Here is a 17966-nt window from a genome sequence, read left to right as displayed (position 1 = left end):
TTTGGGTAGAACTCAGCTGTTCCTCCTCCCTTAGCTTCTCACTTTCCCTCTTTTTGATATAGATTAGCATAGACACGTTTGATTATCAAAGGCAAAACCCTGGTTTAACATTATCTGCATGAAATCTGCTGTTAAATCTGATATAACATCACCTGTGATTTACCTGTGCGCATTTCTGCTCCGGTGCCCTTTTTGATTGCCCTTTTGATAAATAAACTACACGAAAGAGTTATTGACTATTGTTTGTTTGATTAGACTATGCGTAAGTCCCTGAATCGTGAAACACCCTTCAGACCTTTTAACGAGCGCGATTAAGGACCGTATCTTAGCTTTTTGGGATTTACCCTGGTGCCCCGTCTTGTCTCGTTTCTGCTAAGAAATCTTCCTTAATCGTAAACTGAATACCTGTAGTTTGAGACCCTACACAAGGATGTGAATAGCCTGTTGGCTCCTGCTTCACTAAAGGTTCTATATCCATTCACTACACAGCTTTCTTGGATGCACTACTGCTGTTACGGCTCTCGACTGACATCTCAATTGCAATAGACTTTAAAAAGAAGCATTAGCTTGATGTGGACTTTTAAAGGACGCAGTAGTTTGATGTGACAACAACCACATCAAACTCCTTTAAAAAGAGACAGCAGTTTGATGTGTTTTTTTACCAAAGTATAGGTACGGTCATTTGTGCTACTGTAATAACGGATCTGATTCTGTATACTCACAGTTCACATAAATAAAGTGTCAGGATGGCCGAGCGGTCTAAGGCGCCAGACTCAAGGTAAACTCCTTCCTCGGCACAGGGGATTCTGGTCTCTGAATGGAGGCGTGGGTTCAAATCCCACTCCTGACAAAAAAAAAATATTTCCTTTGGAAAGGAAGCCATTTTTACACCCTAATTTACAAGCACATATGTGTGACAATGGATAAAAAATTGTCGTATTGGCTTAAGATTTCAAATGAAGTGTTACTTCCAATGATGAATTGTGATGTGATGGCCAATCTACTACGTAGATGCTGTACTGTCAAAGCATTGAGTACATTCAGAGTGAACTGTATCATATGTCTTATACTGTAATTGTGACCACTCACTGAGAAATTAAAGTGACAGATTAATTTACCAGACTTACTACTGAAAAATTCTGGGTTTTCATTCTGACCTTTTTTTGCCTTTTGGACAGCCAGCCTGGCTAGCTCAGTCGGTAGAGCATGAGACTCTTAATCTCAGGGTCGTGGGTTCGAGCCCCACGTTTGGCGGAGCTGATTTTAAGCTTTATGGACTGCTTGCCATTACAACCCGTGAAATCTTGGTCATAAATTTGGGGAATGGAGATGGACATTCCACGGCCAGATAACAGAAAATCTCTCTTTGAACATTGGGGGGTTTTCTTTCTCCCTCTCTCCCTCACCGCAGGGAGCCGCTGTGACTTTGGCGATAACAGACCTTCTCCCCCACAGTCTTACAGGAGGACGCCCCGATGAAAACTATGTTTTATGTGATTATGCCATGAATGTTTGTCCGAATCAACTCCGTACACCTCATGTTTCACCTTGTGTTACGTATTTTTCCACTGTTTAAGGTTTTATATTCCCAATGCTTTAACTCGAGTGCCCATCACAGGTGAAAGAAGATGTAAAATGTATCTACCTCAAGGAATAATGTGCACAAACTGCCAAAAGTGTTTAACGTGTCGTCGCAGTAGCGCCCGCCCCTTTCGCTCCCAGCGTGCCCTGCGGCGCTAGGTGACAAAAAGACGCTCCGAGCTTGGAACGCTCTCTTCTCCTCTCTTCTCTTCTTGCTCTCTTCTTCCTTTTTTTTTGTTCAAGCCTTTGTCTATCTCTTTGAAGCCGTCTCCACGGACGAGCCTGTTTACTTTTCCTTTGTCTCAACAAAGCGTCCGCCACGTGGGTCGACAAGACTAGGCCAGCCTCATCGCCCCCCTGAACTCTGAAAACACCTGGAAACACCTGGAACTAAGCTTAAGCGCTAAACCGGACAGAGACTTTCTTTTCTACTTCGCTTCTACTATTTTTGAAGTAATCTACGCTGTTTACGTGGATCAGCGCTACGTTCTCATCTGAGTAAAGGCCGCGTGAGGAGCTAACACGCAGCTAAAGCGTTCTACCGCTAAGGAACTCCCGGACATCGCCACGCGCCACCTCGCGCCACCGCTGCCGCCCCGCGTCACGAACATCGCGGCATGCCACTGCCTTCGTCCGCCACACCGCTCCACGGGCTGCCTCGCGCCACCGCTGCCGCTGCCTCGCCACGGATCTCGTCCGCGGACAAGGACCAGCCGGACAGAGTTCTACAAAATCGTAAGCCGACTTCAGTGTGCGGTTCTTTTGTGGCGTGATTTGGGTAGAACTCAGCTGTTCCTCCTCCCTTAGCTTCTCACTTTCCCTCTTTTTGATATAGATTAGCATAGACACGTTTGATTATCAAAGGCAAAACCCTGGTTTAACATTATCTGCATGAAATCTGCTGTTAAATCTGATATAACATCACCTGTGATTTACCTGTGCGCATTTCTGCTCCGGTGCCCTTTTTGATTGCCCTTTTGATAAATAAACTACACGAAAGAGTTATTGACTATTGTTTGTTTGATTAGACTATGCGTAAGTCCCTGAATCGTGAAACACCCTTCAGACCTTTTAACGAGCGCGATTAAGGACCGTATCTTAGCTTTTTGGGATTTACCCTGGTGCCCCGTCTTGTCTCGTTTCTGCTAAGAAATCTTCCTTAATCGTAAACTGAATACCTGTAGTTTGAGACCCTACACAAGGATGTGAATAGCCTGTTGGCTCCTGCTTCACTAAAGGTTCTATATCCATTCACTACACAGCTTTCTTGGATGCACTACTGCTGTTACGGCTCTCGACTGACATCTCAATTGCAATAGACTTTAAAAAGAAGCATTAGCTTGATGTGGACTTTTAAAGGACGCAGTAGTTTGATGTGACAACAACCACATCAAACTCCTTTAAAAAGAGACAGCAGTTTGATGTGTTTTTTTACCAAAGTATAGGTACGGTCATTTGTGCTACTGTAATAACGGATCTGATTCTGTATACTCACAGTTCACATAAATAAAGTGTCAGGATGGCCGAGCGGTCTAAGGCGCCAGACTCAAGGTAAACTCCTTCCTCGCCACAGGGGATTCTGGTCTCTGAATGGAGGCGTGGGTTCAAATCCCACTCCTGACAAAAAAAAAATATTTCCTTTGGAAAGGAAGCCATTTTTACACCCTAATTTACAAGCACATATGTGTGACAATGGATAAAAAATTGTCGTATTGGCTTAAGATTTCAAATGAAGTGTTACTTCCAATGATGAATTGTGATGTGATGGCCAATCTACTACGTAGATGCTGTACTGTCAAAGCATTGAGTACATTCAGAGTGAACTGTATCATATGTCTTATACTGTAATTGTGACCACTCACTGAGAAATTAAAGTGACAGATTAATTTACCAGACTTACTACTGAAAAATTCTGGGTTTTCATTCTGACCTTTTTTTGCCTTTTGGACAGCCAGCCTGGCTAGCTCAGTCGGTAGAGCATGAGACTCTTAATCTCAGGGTCGTGGGTTCGAGCCCCACGTTTGGCGGAGCTGATTTTAAGCTTTATGGACTGCTTGCCATTACAACCCGTGAAATCTTGGTCATAAATTTGGGGAATGGAGATGGACATTCCACGGCCAGATAACAGAAAATCTCTCTTTGAACATTGGGGGGTTTTCTTTCTCCCTCTCTCCCTCACCGCAGGGAGCCGCTGTGACTTTGGCGATAACAGACCTTCTCCCCCACAGTCTTACAGGAGGACGCCCCGATGAAAACTATGTTTTATGTGATTATGCCATGAATGTTTGTCCGAATCAACTCCGTACACCTCATGTTTCACCTTGTGTTACGTATTTTTCCACTGTTTAAGGTTTTATATTCCCAATGCTTTAACTTGAGTGCCCATCACAGGTGAAAGAAGATGTAAAATGTATCTACCTCAAGGAATAATGTGCACAAACTGCCAAAAGTGTTTAACGTGTCGTCGCAGTAGCGCCCGCCCCTTTCGCTCCCAGCGTGCCCTGCGGCGCTAGGTGACAAAAAGACGCTCCGAGCTTGGAACGCTCTCTTCTCCTCTCTTCTCTTCTTGCTCTCTTCTTCCTTTTTTTTTGTTCAAGCCTTTGTCTATCTCTTTGAAGCCGTCTCCACGGACGAGCCTGTTTACTTTTCCTTTGTCTCAACAAAGCGTCCGCCACGTGGGTCGACAAGACTAGGCCAGCCTCATCGCCCCCCTGAACTCTGAAAACACCTGGAAACACCTGGAACTAAGCTTAAGCGCTAAACCGGACAGAGACTTTCTTTTCTACTTCGCTTCTACTATTTTTGAAGTAATCTATGCCGTTTACGTGGATCAGCGCTACGTTCTCATCTGAGTAAAGGCCGCGTGAGGAGCTAACACGCAGCTAAAGCGTTCTACCGCTAAGGAACTCCCGGACATCGCCACGCGCCACCTCGCGCCACCGCTGCCGCCCCGCATCACGGACATCGCGGCACGCCACTGCCTTCGCCCGCCACACCGCTCCACGCGCCGCCTCGCGCCACCGCTGCCGCCCCGCGTCACGGACATCGCGGCACGCCACAGCCTTCGCCCGCCACACCGCTCCACGCCGCTGCCTCGCCACGGATCTCGTCCGCGGACAAGGACCAGCCGGACAGAGTTCTACAAAATCGTAAGCCGACTTCAGTGTGCGGTTCTTTTGTGGCGTGATTTGGGTAGAACTCAGCTGTTCCTCCTCCCTTAGCTTCTCACTTTCCCTCTTTTTGATATAGATTAGCATAGACACGTTTGATTATCAAAGGCAAAACCCTGGTTTAACATTATCTGCATGAAATCTGCTGTTAAATCTGATATAACATCACCTGTGATTTACCTGTGCGCATTTTGCTCCGGCGCCCTTTTTGATTGCCCTTTTGATAAATAAACTACACGAAAGAGTTATTGACTATTGTTTGTTTGATTAGACTATGCGTAAGTCCCTGAATCGTGAAACACCCTTCAGACCTTTTAACGAGCGCGATTAAGGACCGTATCTTAGCTTTTTGGGTTTTACCCTGGTGCCCCGTCTTGTCTCGTTTCTGCTAAGAAATCTTCCTTAATCGTAAACTGAATACCTGTAGTTTGGGACCCTACACAAGGATGTGAATAGCCTGTTGGCTCCTGCTTCACTAAAGGTTCTATATCCATTCACTACACAGCTTTCTTGGATGCACTACTGCTGTTACTGCTCTCGACTGACATCTCAATTGCAATAGACTTTAAAAAGAAGCATTAGCTTGATGTGGACTTTTAAAGGACGCAGTAGTTTGATGTGACAACAACCACATCAAACTCCTTTAAAAAGAGACAGCAGTTTGATGTGTTTTTTTACCAAAGTATAGGTACGGTCATTTGTGCTACTGTAATAACGGATCTGATTCTGTATACTCACAGTTCACACAAATAAAGTGTCAGGATGGCCGAGCGGATAAGATAAGATAAGATAAGATAAGATAAGATAAGATATTCCTTTATTGTCCCACATGGGCACGATGGGTTCATACACAGGCCCCAGATGTACAAGGTTGTGGTCCGAGCTGCCCAGGGGAGGGAGGGGGAAAGAGGAATAAGCATCCTTGGTGTTGGCAAAAAACAAATCCAATGTTCTATTGTTTCTGGTGGGGCAGCAAATGTGGAACTGGGAGCTTGCGCTGAAGATCGGCTTCCATCATCCAACACATTACTGACTAGCTTGGTTCATTTGGATTGACAATCGCAATAATGCAAGTAATGGATTTCAAGTCCATCGCCTTAACCTCTCGGCCACAACAACAATACACATTTAAACTGTGTTTAAGAAAGTGGAAATTATCCACATTATTTTCTGAAACTAGCGCAATTACATTACCAGATTTAACTCTCCTTCCGTAACAATGCCTTAAATGATAGAATGGACAAAAACAGAACAGATAGAATAGAAACAACAGAAACAGTGACCAGATAGACAATTCAATTCTTGATTTTTTTTTAAATTCCAATTTGACTGGTTAGGACACAAAGGTTTGTCCCATTGTTACTTTACTTACATGTGCGTCACTTTTTGTGTGTTACAGTAACTTTTTTGGCCTGATCACCCAGTCCACAAGTGTTCCTGTACCTATATATTTACAAATCAAGCACTGTTAAGCAGGTGGCATCCTTTGCTGGTCAGGGGGAAGAGAAAGGTATGTTTCCAGCAGGGTTCTAAGAAATATGAAGCAATGCCAATGGATTTCTTGCCCATCAGCTTGACCACCTGGCCACCACAATACTGCATCTTTGGAAAATTACAGTGAAAGCGTGAGACCAATAAAAAAAAATCAAGATATGCTTGTCCAGTCAAGAATTGCTGGAAAACATGACTGATCCCAAATGAAGCAAAGTATGCGCTCTACCGCTGACCCACTTTGTCTAAGAGAAATGCTCCAAAAAGAAACACCAACCAACCTGCTAGTCTATAGATGCATAGAAAAGCTAAAGGTTGATTACAAATTTTCACATGCTGCGCCTAAATCGATACCATGTTGCTATGCCTCACTTCACCTCCATCCAGCTTGAATGTACTCGTAACCACAGCGAGTCTTGTACATAATCCAGCTACAAGTGTTCCAGCAGGACAGACTAGATATTTCCATACCGGGAGTTGAACTCGGGCCACCTGGATGAGAGCCAGGAATCCTAACCGCTAGACCATATGGGAAGGATTTGAGAAGGTAAGAGTTGATTTAATGGTAAATAAGATCAGATCAGATCAGATCAGATCAGATCAGATCAGATCAGATCAGATCAGATCAGATCAGATCAGATCAGATCAGATCAGATAAGATAAGATAAGATAAGATATTCCTTTATTGTCCCACATGGGCACGATGGGTTCATACACAGGCCCCAGATGTACAAGGTTGTGGTCCGAGCTGCCCAGGGGGGGGAGGGGGAAAAAGGAATAAGCCTCCTTGGTGTTGGCAAAAAACAAGTCCAATGTTCTATTGTTTCTGGTGGGGCAGGTAACATACTGGGTGTATGTTGGTAGAACAGAAGAGGGAGAAGCGTGGTTAAAGTCACCAGAGACGAGGAAGAGAGCCTGTGGGTGCTGTGCTTGCAGCCTACACGTGCAGGAGAGCAGTGCTTCACAAGCATATTGAGCATTGGCAAACGGGGCCACATAGACTGCGATCAAAATCACATGTGAGAACTCCCGGGGCAGATAATATATCTTTTCTTCCCGCATTCTCTCGTTCTGTCCGCCCGCAGCAGATGAAAATTGTCCAAACCTACAATAGAGTCTGGCATTTCTGCTGTTAACCAGGTCTCTGTGAAAATCAAGACACTGCTGTCCCTATAAATCCTCTGGGACCGCATGAGGCTCGCTATTTCCGTCATTTTATTTTGAAGGGACCTCACGTTACCCATGACTACGGCGGGAACCGACTTCCTGTTTGTCCCTCTCTTCTCTCGGAGTTTATGTCCAGCCCGTCTGCTTCGTTGCGTTTTCCTTAGGATGTCCGCCGGGATAACGTGACGATCTCCAGGTAAGACGACTGTTCTCCGCAGTTTCATTAGTTCCTCCTTTGTGTAAACGCGGTACGGCGCCGGCCGGGGGGCGGGGCCGGAGCCGGGGGACTCAGAGCCAAGACACATCGCCACGACACGACGAAAACACTCAATCCAGCCGAATAAAGTCAAAAACAGTTGAATTAAAAACGATTCCAGCGCGTGTCCCTATCCTACAGTAAAATAGAAAAAATATACTAACTATATTTACAAAATATAGGAGATAAAGCACAATAAGTGTGAGAAAAAAGAGAGAGCGTTTACACCGGGCTGCTAGCTGTACCAGCGCCTTATGACGTATAAAGAAGGCCTCGTTGATGCTTGAGAGTTAAGGAACAGTTCTGTATGTAATAGATATAAGCCCATTCCACGTGCAACAAGTCTAGTGATTAGTATTTTCCTTGTGCCTCAGCCTATTAGACCATGGACCTGAAATCCACAATCCTGGATTTTGGAGGCTAGTATCCTGTGCATATTGCTTATGGGGTTATGTACCCATAATAGACTCAAATTGCTTCAAAATGTCTATTCATAGGTCTTTTTTGACCTACATCTTCTTTCACTACTCAGCTATCCTTTTCCCCACAGAGAGAGACAGGACTTTTATAGGACTTATTATAAGCAAGAAATGAAACAAAGAAATGACCACTATAATCCTCTGACAGTAATCTTTGTTGAAACCAATCAATCAGAACTTGCGAGGGGAATCATTTCTAAATGATCTCAATGCATTGGTAATCTGGACAACGTTCTGCTAAGTATATTCTAAACCAATGGGAACGAGAAGTTAACCTGGTTTTGTCTGACCAAGAGTGTGGAAATGTAGGAACAGCCCTGAGGAAGACCACAAAATCACATGCCTGAAGGGGAAAAATATGTTTTTTTCACCACACCATGTCAAAGTGCCCATTATTCACAAGGAAATGCTAACTGCTGGAGAACCCAGCAGGCAAACCACTATCAGGTGTTTTGGGGCTGTGCTGTTGCTCAAAAATAATGGACTGAAATTCACAGGGCACTGCAGACTGTTTTTGACTTTTCCATCCCACTCAAATTTAAAACTATGTACTTGGGCCTCAACACTCCTGCCATGGACACAATAAATGGATACCCTTGGAACATACTTTTGGCTGTAGAGAAAAAGGCCATCACAAAGAAATGCTCGACACCAACCACGCCAACGATCAAAGACTTGACTGACATAGTAACAGACATTAGACATTGGATGAATGGAAAACAGTGACATTCAGGGTTAATTTGGATAAGCACTAATTTGATTGACTTGGACCAAGTAGGACCCTTATTTTCATTTAAATGTGATTTTGTTTTTATTTTATGTTATGTTATGTTTTATGTAACTATTAAGTTCTTTTAATTACGATTTTTGCTCCCTGGTCGTGTCCTGTATTGTTTTATGTTTAATCAAAAGAAAAGAAAAAAGGACACACAGAACTAGTTCATTTTCTCGCTACGTTATTCCTGGTTCAATCCCGGGTTTCGGCATGTGTACCTGAATGTTAGTCTTTGCTCAAAAATACAATGAATAGGAATGCTGGGTCTATTGGATATTTTGCGAGATCAGGACATAAATGGCATGGAAAGGATCTATAAAACATAAACAGCAAGCTTTCGTTGGAACATTGTTAGCATGAACATGTTTGGTAACATATTTGGTTTTGCTCAATGTTGTACCCAAGACCTTCTGAGTGTAGGGCAGATGTGATGACCACCACACAATGAAACCATGAAGCAGAAGTTTGCCTACTTCAATGCTGCTCTCTTTGATATAGCCCAATGATCAAATGTCATACTTATTTTCAAAACAGGACATCCTGTAGAAAGGTGTGGTTCAACGGTATAGCCGTTAGCGCTCTGAATCCAGAGTTTTTCTTCATTTCTTATTGCACTTACAGGCACAAGTCTTTTATGGATATGCCTAGATTCTTGTCTCTGTGGCGCAATCGGCTAGCGCATTCGGCTGTTAACCGAAAGGTTGGTGGTTCGAGCCCACCCAGGGACGATTGCTCACCTTGCTAGAGCAAGCAAGAAATACAATCCCAGAAGTAACCACTGTATGTAATTATGTAAGGAAACCAGGAAATCGTTATGGCGCTGCGGCTTCCTTGGTAAAAGGGCCTGTTTATTAAACAGGAAATGCCTACTCTTTTGTCTATGAAAAATATTTACAAGGACAGAAAAGCCCACAAGAAGAGCCCTCAAACCCATACCTTTCTCCCTCAAGTTTACTGCTGCTACACTTTGCATTAAGAGAGGGAAAAGTATTGCTGCACATCAAGATTATTTGCACTGTTTTCACTCCTTGTTTCTCATTTTTTTGGCAAGGGATGATTGACGTAAAGACTTGTAGCTTTGGATGACCGTTATCCTTCCAAGGAGGAGTCTGCGGTTCCATGGTGTAATGGTTAGCACTCTGGACTCTGAATCCAGCGATCCAAGTTCAAATCTCAGTGGAACCTTGAGTGCTCCGAAAGTAGCGTTACTCTTTTGAAAAAGTGCAGAAACATGAAGAATCTTTGGGTAAAATCTGTGCTTACCCCCTGAAAGGAGCCAACCAAAGCATACAAACTAAACAAAGCTGTTAAAATCTGGAGCTGGTTTTCTTATGACCAAGCTTATGATTCAACGCCTGGATTACAAAAGGCGTAAACGTTTCACCGCATTGCAAAAGAAACTCAAATGAAAAGCATTGACGTTTTGAAGGAATCCTTTGACTTGGAGAGACAGGACTTTTATAGGACTTATTATAAGCAAGAAATGAAACAAAGAAATGACCACTATAATCCTCTGACAGTAATCTTCGTTGAAGCCAATCAATCAGAACTTGCGAGGGGAAGAAGAAGAAGAAGAAGAAGAAGAAGAAGAAGAAGAAGAATAAGAAGAAGAAGAAGAAGAAGAAGAAGAAGAAGAAGAAGAAGGCGGCGGCGGCGGCGGCGACGACGAACACCTTATGCTCTCTAAACGCGGGGAAATCGCGTGGACCTCCAAGCCGCCGCTTGAGAGGCGAGGCGAGGAGGAGGAGAAGGAGGAGTAGACAAGTTGGCGTCCATCAGGGAGCTGTGGGACTTGTGGTGCAAGCGACTGCCGCTCATGTACAATCCGGGATCCGAGGTCACCGTAGACGAGAGGCTGGTTTCGTTTAGAGGTGATTTCTTTTATTTAAAAATATGGAGAAAAAAAAGAGAAAATAATAATAATCAATAAATCAATAAAGTAATAAATCAATAAATTAATAAATCAATAAATTAATAAATTAATAAATTAATAAATTAATAAATTAATAAATTAATAAATTAATAAATTAATAAATTAATAAATCAATAAATCATGAAAAGTAAATTCAAATTAAATAATATTTGTTGTTCTTGTGTTCTTGTTTTTCCTTCATTATTTTTTTTAATTTTTTTTTCCCTTCTTCTTTCTTCGTTCTTCTTTCTTCTTTGACAGGTCGCTGCCCCTTCCCTCAAAGCCGGCGAAGTACGGAATCAAGCTGTGGGTCGCGTGCGACTCGCTGTCCAGTTACGCCTGGAAGATGCAGGTCTACACCGGGAAATCCGATAAGCGCGCGCCTCCGGAGAAGAACCTGGCCACGCGGGTCGTGCTCGATCTCACCGAGGGACTGGGACTGGGAAGGGGGGCCGGGGGGGGCCGCAACGTCACGTGCGACAACTTCTTCACCTCGTACGAGCTCGCCCGCAGGCTATTCTTCGAGAGGGACGGCCTCACCCTGCTGGGGACGCTGCGCGCCAACAGGAGCGAGTTCCCGCGGGAACTGGTCGACACGAAGCGCAGGGCGATCGCGTCTTCCGTCTCGTGTTCACGTTGGGCGAGACCGCGCCGGGGACCTCTTCCAACGGCTACGGCAACGAACGGAGTCCCCTCGGTCGCCTTGGTCTCCTACCTGGCGAAGAAGAGCAAGAACTTGCAGATCCTCACCACGGTGCGGCGCCACCTACGGAGACGGCAATCGCGGCGGCCCTCATCCTGTTCCACAACATGATCGACGTGTCCGCGTACAATGCTTTCGTCCTGTGGCGGGAGCTGAACCTGATGGTCGGCAAACGCCACAGACGCAGGCTGTTCATGGAGCAGCTGGGGAGCGCGCTCGTCGCGCCTCGTATACGCGGGAGGGAGGAAGAAGGGAGGGGGAGGGGGAGGAGAGAGAGGGGGGGAGGAGGAGGAGGAAGAGAACCCGCTGCTGTACCCGCGAAGAGGAAGTGGTGCCGAATATGCCCCAGGAGCAAGGACACTAAAACGACGAACGTGTACCGAGGGTGCCTCGTGCACGTGTGTGGCGAGTGCGCCCCCAGCTACTGCCCGCGCTGCGCTCGGACCTAAGTATCTGTCGACCTTACGATCGCTGCCGTTGCCGCCGTTGCCTTGCCGCCGCCAAAAATTTCCTGTGTTGTGTTTTTTTTTTTTTTATATTTGTCCAAGAAGCTAATACCAGGAATGGGATCCGAACCCACGAGGGCCACCGCCCGTCGGATCTTGAGTCCGAAGCCTTAACCGCTCGGCCATCCTGGTGAAAGCCTATAATGGCATTGCTCGCTTGTAAATGGGGTGTCGATCGGTCGGTCGGTCGGTCGCCGCCGCCGCCACGCTATTTTTAATAAAGAATGCGACAACGCCGAAAAGAGAAAAATAATATATAGATATTTTTTTAAATGCTATTGTGTCAATTTTTATTTTATTTTAAATAATAAGGATGAAAAAAAAATTAAACAATTATGTCCTTATGATGAAGAAGTAGAGAGAAAGAGAGAGAAAGAGAAAGAGAGAAAGAGAGAGAGAGAGAAAGAGAGAGAGAGTAAAACGGGCGCGTGCGCAATTTCGACACCTGCAGGTCAAGCCGGGGAGGTGGCATGGCTTACTAATGATAATACTTACAGGGGGCGGTGTATCAGCGTATCGTTGTGGCCGAGCGGTTAAGGCGACGGACTCCATATCCATTGGGAGTTTACCCTGCGTTTCAAAAATGCTACTCGAACTTGTTAGTCGATATTCATTGACCAATTTTGCCTCGTAGACTTTGCCTGCAATTGCTCTTCCTATCATCCCTGGGTGGGCTCGAACTACCAACCTCCCGGTTAACAGCCGGGCGCGCTACCCAATTGCGCCACAGAGTCATACAGCCCATATAGTATAATAATTGCGACTCTACAATCCGCAATATCTTTTTTTTTTTTAAAGCGAGCCAGCAACATTCGAAAGTTCAGCCCCTGTCCAATCAACTGTGTTTAATGGAGAGCGAGGGCATCAATCTTTCTACCTTTAAGCTAAATCCCCTGTACCAATTTAGCTATAAAAAAACTGGAAGTTTTTCAATCAATCGACTCTCGCCAATTTATTGCACACTCAATATACTGCAGTTAATCTGGATATTGAGGAAAAATTGCAAGATAATGTTATTTGACATAATGCCGATGTATTTGCTTACTTTTTCAAGCACACTTGGCAATTGAACCTTGTTCAGCAGTGCCTTTCATCAGATAGTAAAGCGAGCAGACTTTCCAGTGTAAAAAACAAATATGTTCTCTCACCATTAGCGACTCATTGCGCCACAGTACCCATACATCCTTCCATGATGCTCATTTCCACAAACGCAAAACACGGTTTTCATCCAAAATGGGTCCACATCAGTCATTCCTTGCCAACAAACTGAGAATCAAAAAGTGAAAAGAGTGCAGTGTAGGGGAATGGAGATGGACATCGCCACGCGCCGCCTCGCGCCACCGCTGCCGCCCCGCGTCACGGACATCACGGCACGCCACTGCCTTCGCCCGCCACACCGCTCCACGCCGCTGCCTCGCCACGGATCTCGTCCGCGGACAAGGACCAGCCGGACCGAGTTCTACAAAATCTTAAGCCGACTTCAGTGTGCGGTTCTTTTGTGGCGTGATTTGGGTAGAACTCAGCTGTTCCTCCTCCCTTAGCTTCTCACTTTCCCTCTTTTTGATATAGATTAGCATAGACACGTTTGATTATCAAAGGCAAAACCCTGGTTTAACATTATCTGCATGAAATCTGCTGTTAAATCTGATATAACATCACCTGTGATTTACCTGTGCGCATTTCTGCTCCGGTGCCCTTTTTGATTGCCCTTTTGATAAATAAACTACACGAAAGAGTTATTGACTATTGTTTGTTTGATTAGACTATGTGTAAGTCCCTGAATCGTGAAACACCCTTCAGACCTTTTAACGAGCGCGATTAAGGACCGTATCTTAGCTTTTTGGGTTTTACCCTGGTGCCCCGTCTTGTCTCGTTTCTGCTAAGAAATCTTCCTTAATCATAAACTGAATACCTGTAGTTTGAGACCCTACAAAAGGATGTGAATAGCCTGTTGGCTCCTGCTTCACTAAAGGTTCTATATCCATTCACTACACAGCTTTCTTGGATGCACTACTGCTGTTACGGCTCTCGACTGACATCTCAATTGCAATAGACTTTAAAAAGAAGCATTAGCTTGATGTGGACTTTTAAAGGACGCAGTAGTTTGATGTGACAACAACCACATCAAACTCCTTTAAAAAGAGACAGCAGTTTGATGTGTTTTTTTACCAAAGTATAGGTACGGTCATTTGTGCTACTGTAATAACGAATCCGAGCCTGTATACTCACAGTTCACACAAATAAAGTGTCAGGATGGCCGAGTGGTCTAAGGTGCCAGCCTTAAGGTAAACCCCTTCCTCGCCACAGGGGATTCTGGTCTCTGAATGGAGGCGTGGGTTCAAATCCCACTCCTGACAAAAAAAATTATTTCCTTTGGAAAGGAAGCCATTTTTACACCCTAAATTACAAGCACATATGCGTGACAATGGACTGAAAACTTGTCGTATTGGCTTAACCCTTTAAGCGCCAAAGTTGCAGAAATGCAACTTTACCGTACAAGGAAATTAATGAAATAATAGTAGAAAATGAATCACTTCAGTCATTGGTCGGTTCGGTGCAACTTCCCTTTATTAGCCAGGTATGATCCAGGGCAGATCCGGTAAGGAAAAAAATGGCTGGAGGAAGTACACGTGGCATGCAATTTACAGCAGATTCTGACTCTGAAGGGTATTATCTCCCCGAGAGTGACAATGGATTTCCAAGTGGAGATGAAGGGACTTCGAAACAACGGACAGGTGCAAAGGACAGACGGAGGCGAGGAACCAGTGGAACCAGTGGCTGCAGTAAAACTTGCCCGGTGGATGAGAGCTGGGACTTGCTGAGAGAGGTCGAGGTATTTGAGGCATGGATCAAACCTTTTGAAGACCCAGTTGGCTACACAGGAGAGATGGATCTGACGGATGCTAATCCATTTGATATTCTGTCACTCTTTCTGACCGATCAGTTTTGGACTTTCATTACTGATGAGACAAATAGATATGCACATCAGTGTATGGCACCTATGATTCTGAAGCCACATTCAAGATTTCTTGAGTGGTATGATGTATCAGTCACCGAAATGAAAGCTTTCTTCGCTTTGCATCTCTCCATGGGCCTTGTTGAGAAACCTGAAATCGAGGATTACTGGGGAACATTTTGGCTTACACAAACGCCTGGATTTGGAAATGTAATGTCAAGAAACAGATTTGAAATCATTCTTTCGTTCTTTCATTTTGTCAACAATAATGATTATGTGAGAACAGGCGAGCCCGGGCACGATAAACTGTTCAAAGTCCGCCCAATAACAGATTTGATTATTCCCAAATTTGCAGCAGTTTACAGTCCAATCAAGGAGCTTTCTTTAGATGAAATGACAATAGCTTTCAAGGGGAGATCTTCACTAAAATGTTACTCTCCGAATAAACCTGACAAATATGGCTATAGAGTGTATGCCCTGAGTGAAAGCTGTTCAGGGTATGTTTTGCGCTGGTCAATGCACACTGGACAGTACAAAAATAATGCAAGCAACATCAGTGCAACACACGCAGTTGTCCGTGAGTTGGTTTCTCCCTTTACGGGCAAAGGACACGAGATTTACATGGACAGTTACTATACCTCGCCTGTAATTGCAAATGAATTAGCAGATTTGGAAACTGGACTGTGTGGGACGGTAAGGATTACCAGGTTGGGGATGCCAAAATGCCTTGGTAAAAGTGTCTTACAGCTGAAAAAAGGAGATGACCCAGTTTTTTGCAGAAAGGGAAAACTCCTGGCTTGTGCTTGGCACGATACTAAACGTCTCACCATGTTGTCCACAGTCCATGGAAATGATTGTGTTCAGAGGAGGATCCGATCCAAGACAGATGACACTGGCTTCCGTGACATCAAAAGACCTGTATGTGTCGACCAGTACAACGCCTACATGGGTGGAGTGGACACTGCTGACCAGAGGATGAAGACATACCTCTTTCCACACAGGTCCCGGAAATGGTATCATCGCATATTCAATGCCATTATAAGCATAAGTATTGTCAACTCACACATCATATACACCAAATCCACTCCAGGCCCACACAAACCTTTAAAGGTTTACATTCAGAACATTATTGATGCATTACTGGCTGATCACTCCAAAAAACAAGAGAGGCGCTCAAGACCGGAGGGTGAAATGCCACAGAGACTCACAGAGCGTCATTGGCTTTGTCAAGCAGAGGGACGTCCAGACTGCGCCGTGTGCTCTGACCGCTCTCGTACCAAAGGCAGGCGGCAAACAAAGTACAGGTGCCGTCAGTGTGGCGTTGGCCTCTGTGCGGTTCCATGCAACGAGAGATACCATACGCTAAAAAACTTTAAATGCTGTCATTTGGATATGTAAAAGTGCAGGGTACCTTGACCCTGGATGGACATCTTTTCTGGGATGGCTCTCTCCTTTCTTCACTGCTTTCTCCACAACCTGCCTGGCACCAATGATGGATGTATAAGTTGGAAAAATTAAAAAAAATTAAAAAATATATAATAAATACCGTGTTTGTCATCATTTGGTCAGAACTTGTAATCAGGGCCCGAGTTTGAAGATGTGAGCAAAAGGGGTGAAAATGGGTTAAAATGTGAAAAAACACCAAAATGAGCAAAATGAAATAATCCCCCATCATCAGTGCACTGTTGGCCCCCAGAAAAGCACTCCCCTGGGGCCTGGAGGTGATCTGACCACCAGAATATAGTACCATATACCCCTGCTGGACTTAGAAAAAAAACCGAGCTTCCAGCCAATAGTACACTATACCCGAGGGACTCTGTCGTTTTTCCGGGCCGTAGTATGAAGTTGTGAGCAAAAGGGGTGAAAATGGGTTAAAATGTGAAAAAACACCAAAATGAGCAAAATGAAATAATCCCCCATCATCAGTGCACTGTTTGCCCCCAGAAAAGCACTCCCCTGGGGCCTGGAGGTGATCTGACCACCAGAGTATAGTACCATATACCCCTGCTGTACTTAGAAAAAAAAACGAAATAGTACACTATGCCCGAAGGGACTCTGTCGTTTTTCGGCAATAGTACACTATACCCGAGGGACTCTGTCGTTTTTCCGGGCCGTAGTATGAAGTTGTGAGCAAAAGGGGTGAAAATGGGTTAAAATGTGAAAAAACACCAAAATGAGCAAAATGAAATAATCCCCCATCATCAGTGCACTGTTTGCCCCCAGAAAAGCACTCCCCTGGGGCCTGGAGGTGATCTGACCATCATAGTATAGCACCATATGCCCCTGAGGGACTTAGAGTAAAAACCGAAATAGTACACTATACCTAAAAACTCTGTCGTTTTTCGGCAATAGTACACTATATACCGTTGGACTTAGTCCTTTTTTGGGCTCGTGGGAAAAAGCGTTCAGCTCAAGAATCCCGGGCTAAATCACGCTGCTCCCGAGAAATTCTTACGCTGCTCTCACACGGAATGTGCAAAATGGTAATGCTGGGAGGGACGGGCGGGCGGTTTTTGAGAATGACGTTTTTCGCAATCGAAACAGGTACATTTCCTGGTTGTGCGGCTACCGGGCAAGGAGCTCGTTTGACGGGCACACGAGAACCGCGATCGATGGGCCCCGTTCTGGTTTTATCCAGCTTCCAAGGCTCCTTCACAGCCGTAATGTCAAGTCATGGTTCGGAGGTGCGGAGGTGAGCGTCGGATCACGGAGCCTCTGAAGGAGCCCCGCGCTCCCGCGCTCCTCCGCGCTCTAAGCGCCGCTCAGACCCGGCATGAGAGGGTCTATTTTCGGCTTGATTTTACCAGACTCCCGGGCACTTCCAGAAGCTTCCTGGTTGCTCTGATTGCTCGGGGCAGAGCACAGTGTCACGCTGACCACGGGCTGTACGCGGAGGTGACCGCTGGTTGTAAGGCGAATCACGGAGCCTCTGAATGGAGCCCCGCGCTCCCGCGCTCCTCCGCGCTCTAA

At 45.1% G+C, this 17966-nt stretch overlaps 9 non-coding genes across 9 annotated transcripts; 7 read left to right on the top strand and 2 right to left on the bottom strand.

Annotated features, from left to right (window-relative positions):
- Positions 1-740: 740 nt before the first annotated feature.
- trnal-caa (transfer RNA leucine (anticodon CAA)) lies at positions 741-850 on the top strand. Its single transcript has 2 exons — positions 741-778; positions 805-850. It is a non-coding gene; the product is annotated as a tRNA-Leu (tRNA).
- Positions 851-1181: 331 nt separating this feature from the next.
- trnak-cuu (transfer RNA lysine (anticodon CUU)) lies at positions 1182-1254 on the top strand. The gene has a single exon. It is a non-coding gene; the product is annotated as a tRNA-Lys (tRNA).
- Positions 1255-3094: 1840 nt separating this feature from the next.
- Positions 3095-3204, top strand: trnal-caa (transfer RNA leucine (anticodon CAA)). The gene is made up of 2 exons: positions 3095-3132; positions 3159-3204. It is a non-coding gene; the product is annotated as a tRNA-Leu (tRNA).
- Positions 3205-3535: 331 nt separating this feature from the next.
- Positions 3536-3608, top strand: trnak-cuu (transfer RNA lysine (anticodon CUU)). The gene has a single exon. It is a non-coding gene; the product is annotated as a tRNA-Lys (tRNA).
- A 3096-nt stretch (positions 3609-6704) lies between these two features.
- trnae-cuc (transfer RNA glutamic acid (anticodon CUC)) lies at positions 6705-6776 on the bottom strand. The gene has a single exon. It is a non-coding gene; the product is annotated as a tRNA-Glu (tRNA).
- A 2797-nt stretch (positions 6777-9573) lies between these two features.
- On the top strand, positions 9574-9647 carry trnan-guu (transfer RNA asparagine (anticodon GUU)). The gene has a single exon. It is a non-coding gene; the product is annotated as a tRNA-Asn (tRNA).
- A 385-nt stretch (positions 9648-10032) lies between these two features.
- Positions 10033-10104, top strand: trnaq-cug (transfer RNA glutamine (anticodon CUG)). Its single transcript has one exon. It is a non-coding gene; the product is annotated as a tRNA-Gln (tRNA).
- Positions 10105-12089: 1985 nt separating this feature from the next.
- trnal-caa (transfer RNA leucine (anticodon CAA)) lies at positions 12090-12172 on the bottom strand. The gene has a single exon. It is a non-coding gene; the product is annotated as a tRNA-Leu (tRNA).
- A 2115-nt stretch (positions 12173-14287) lies between these two features.
- Positions 14288-14397, top strand: trnal-uaa (transfer RNA leucine (anticodon UAA)). The gene is made up of 2 exons: positions 14288-14325; positions 14352-14397. It is a non-coding gene; the product is annotated as a tRNA-Leu (tRNA).
- Positions 14398-17966: the final 3569 nt, after the last annotated feature.

The sequence above is a fragment of the Eucyclogobius newberryi genome, unplaced genomic scaffold (genome assembly GCF_026437365.1).
Source record: "Eucyclogobius newberryi isolate DKJ021-1_F unplaced genomic scaffold, fEucNew1.0.hap1 SCAF_130, whole genome shotgun sequence".
Classification (NCBI taxonomy): Eukaryota; Metazoa; Chordata; class Actinopteri; order Gobiiformes; family Gobiidae; genus Eucyclogobius; species Eucyclogobius newberryi.
Note: the sequence above shows the minus strand (reverse complement) of the source record. Positions and strands in the feature narration are given on the sequence as shown.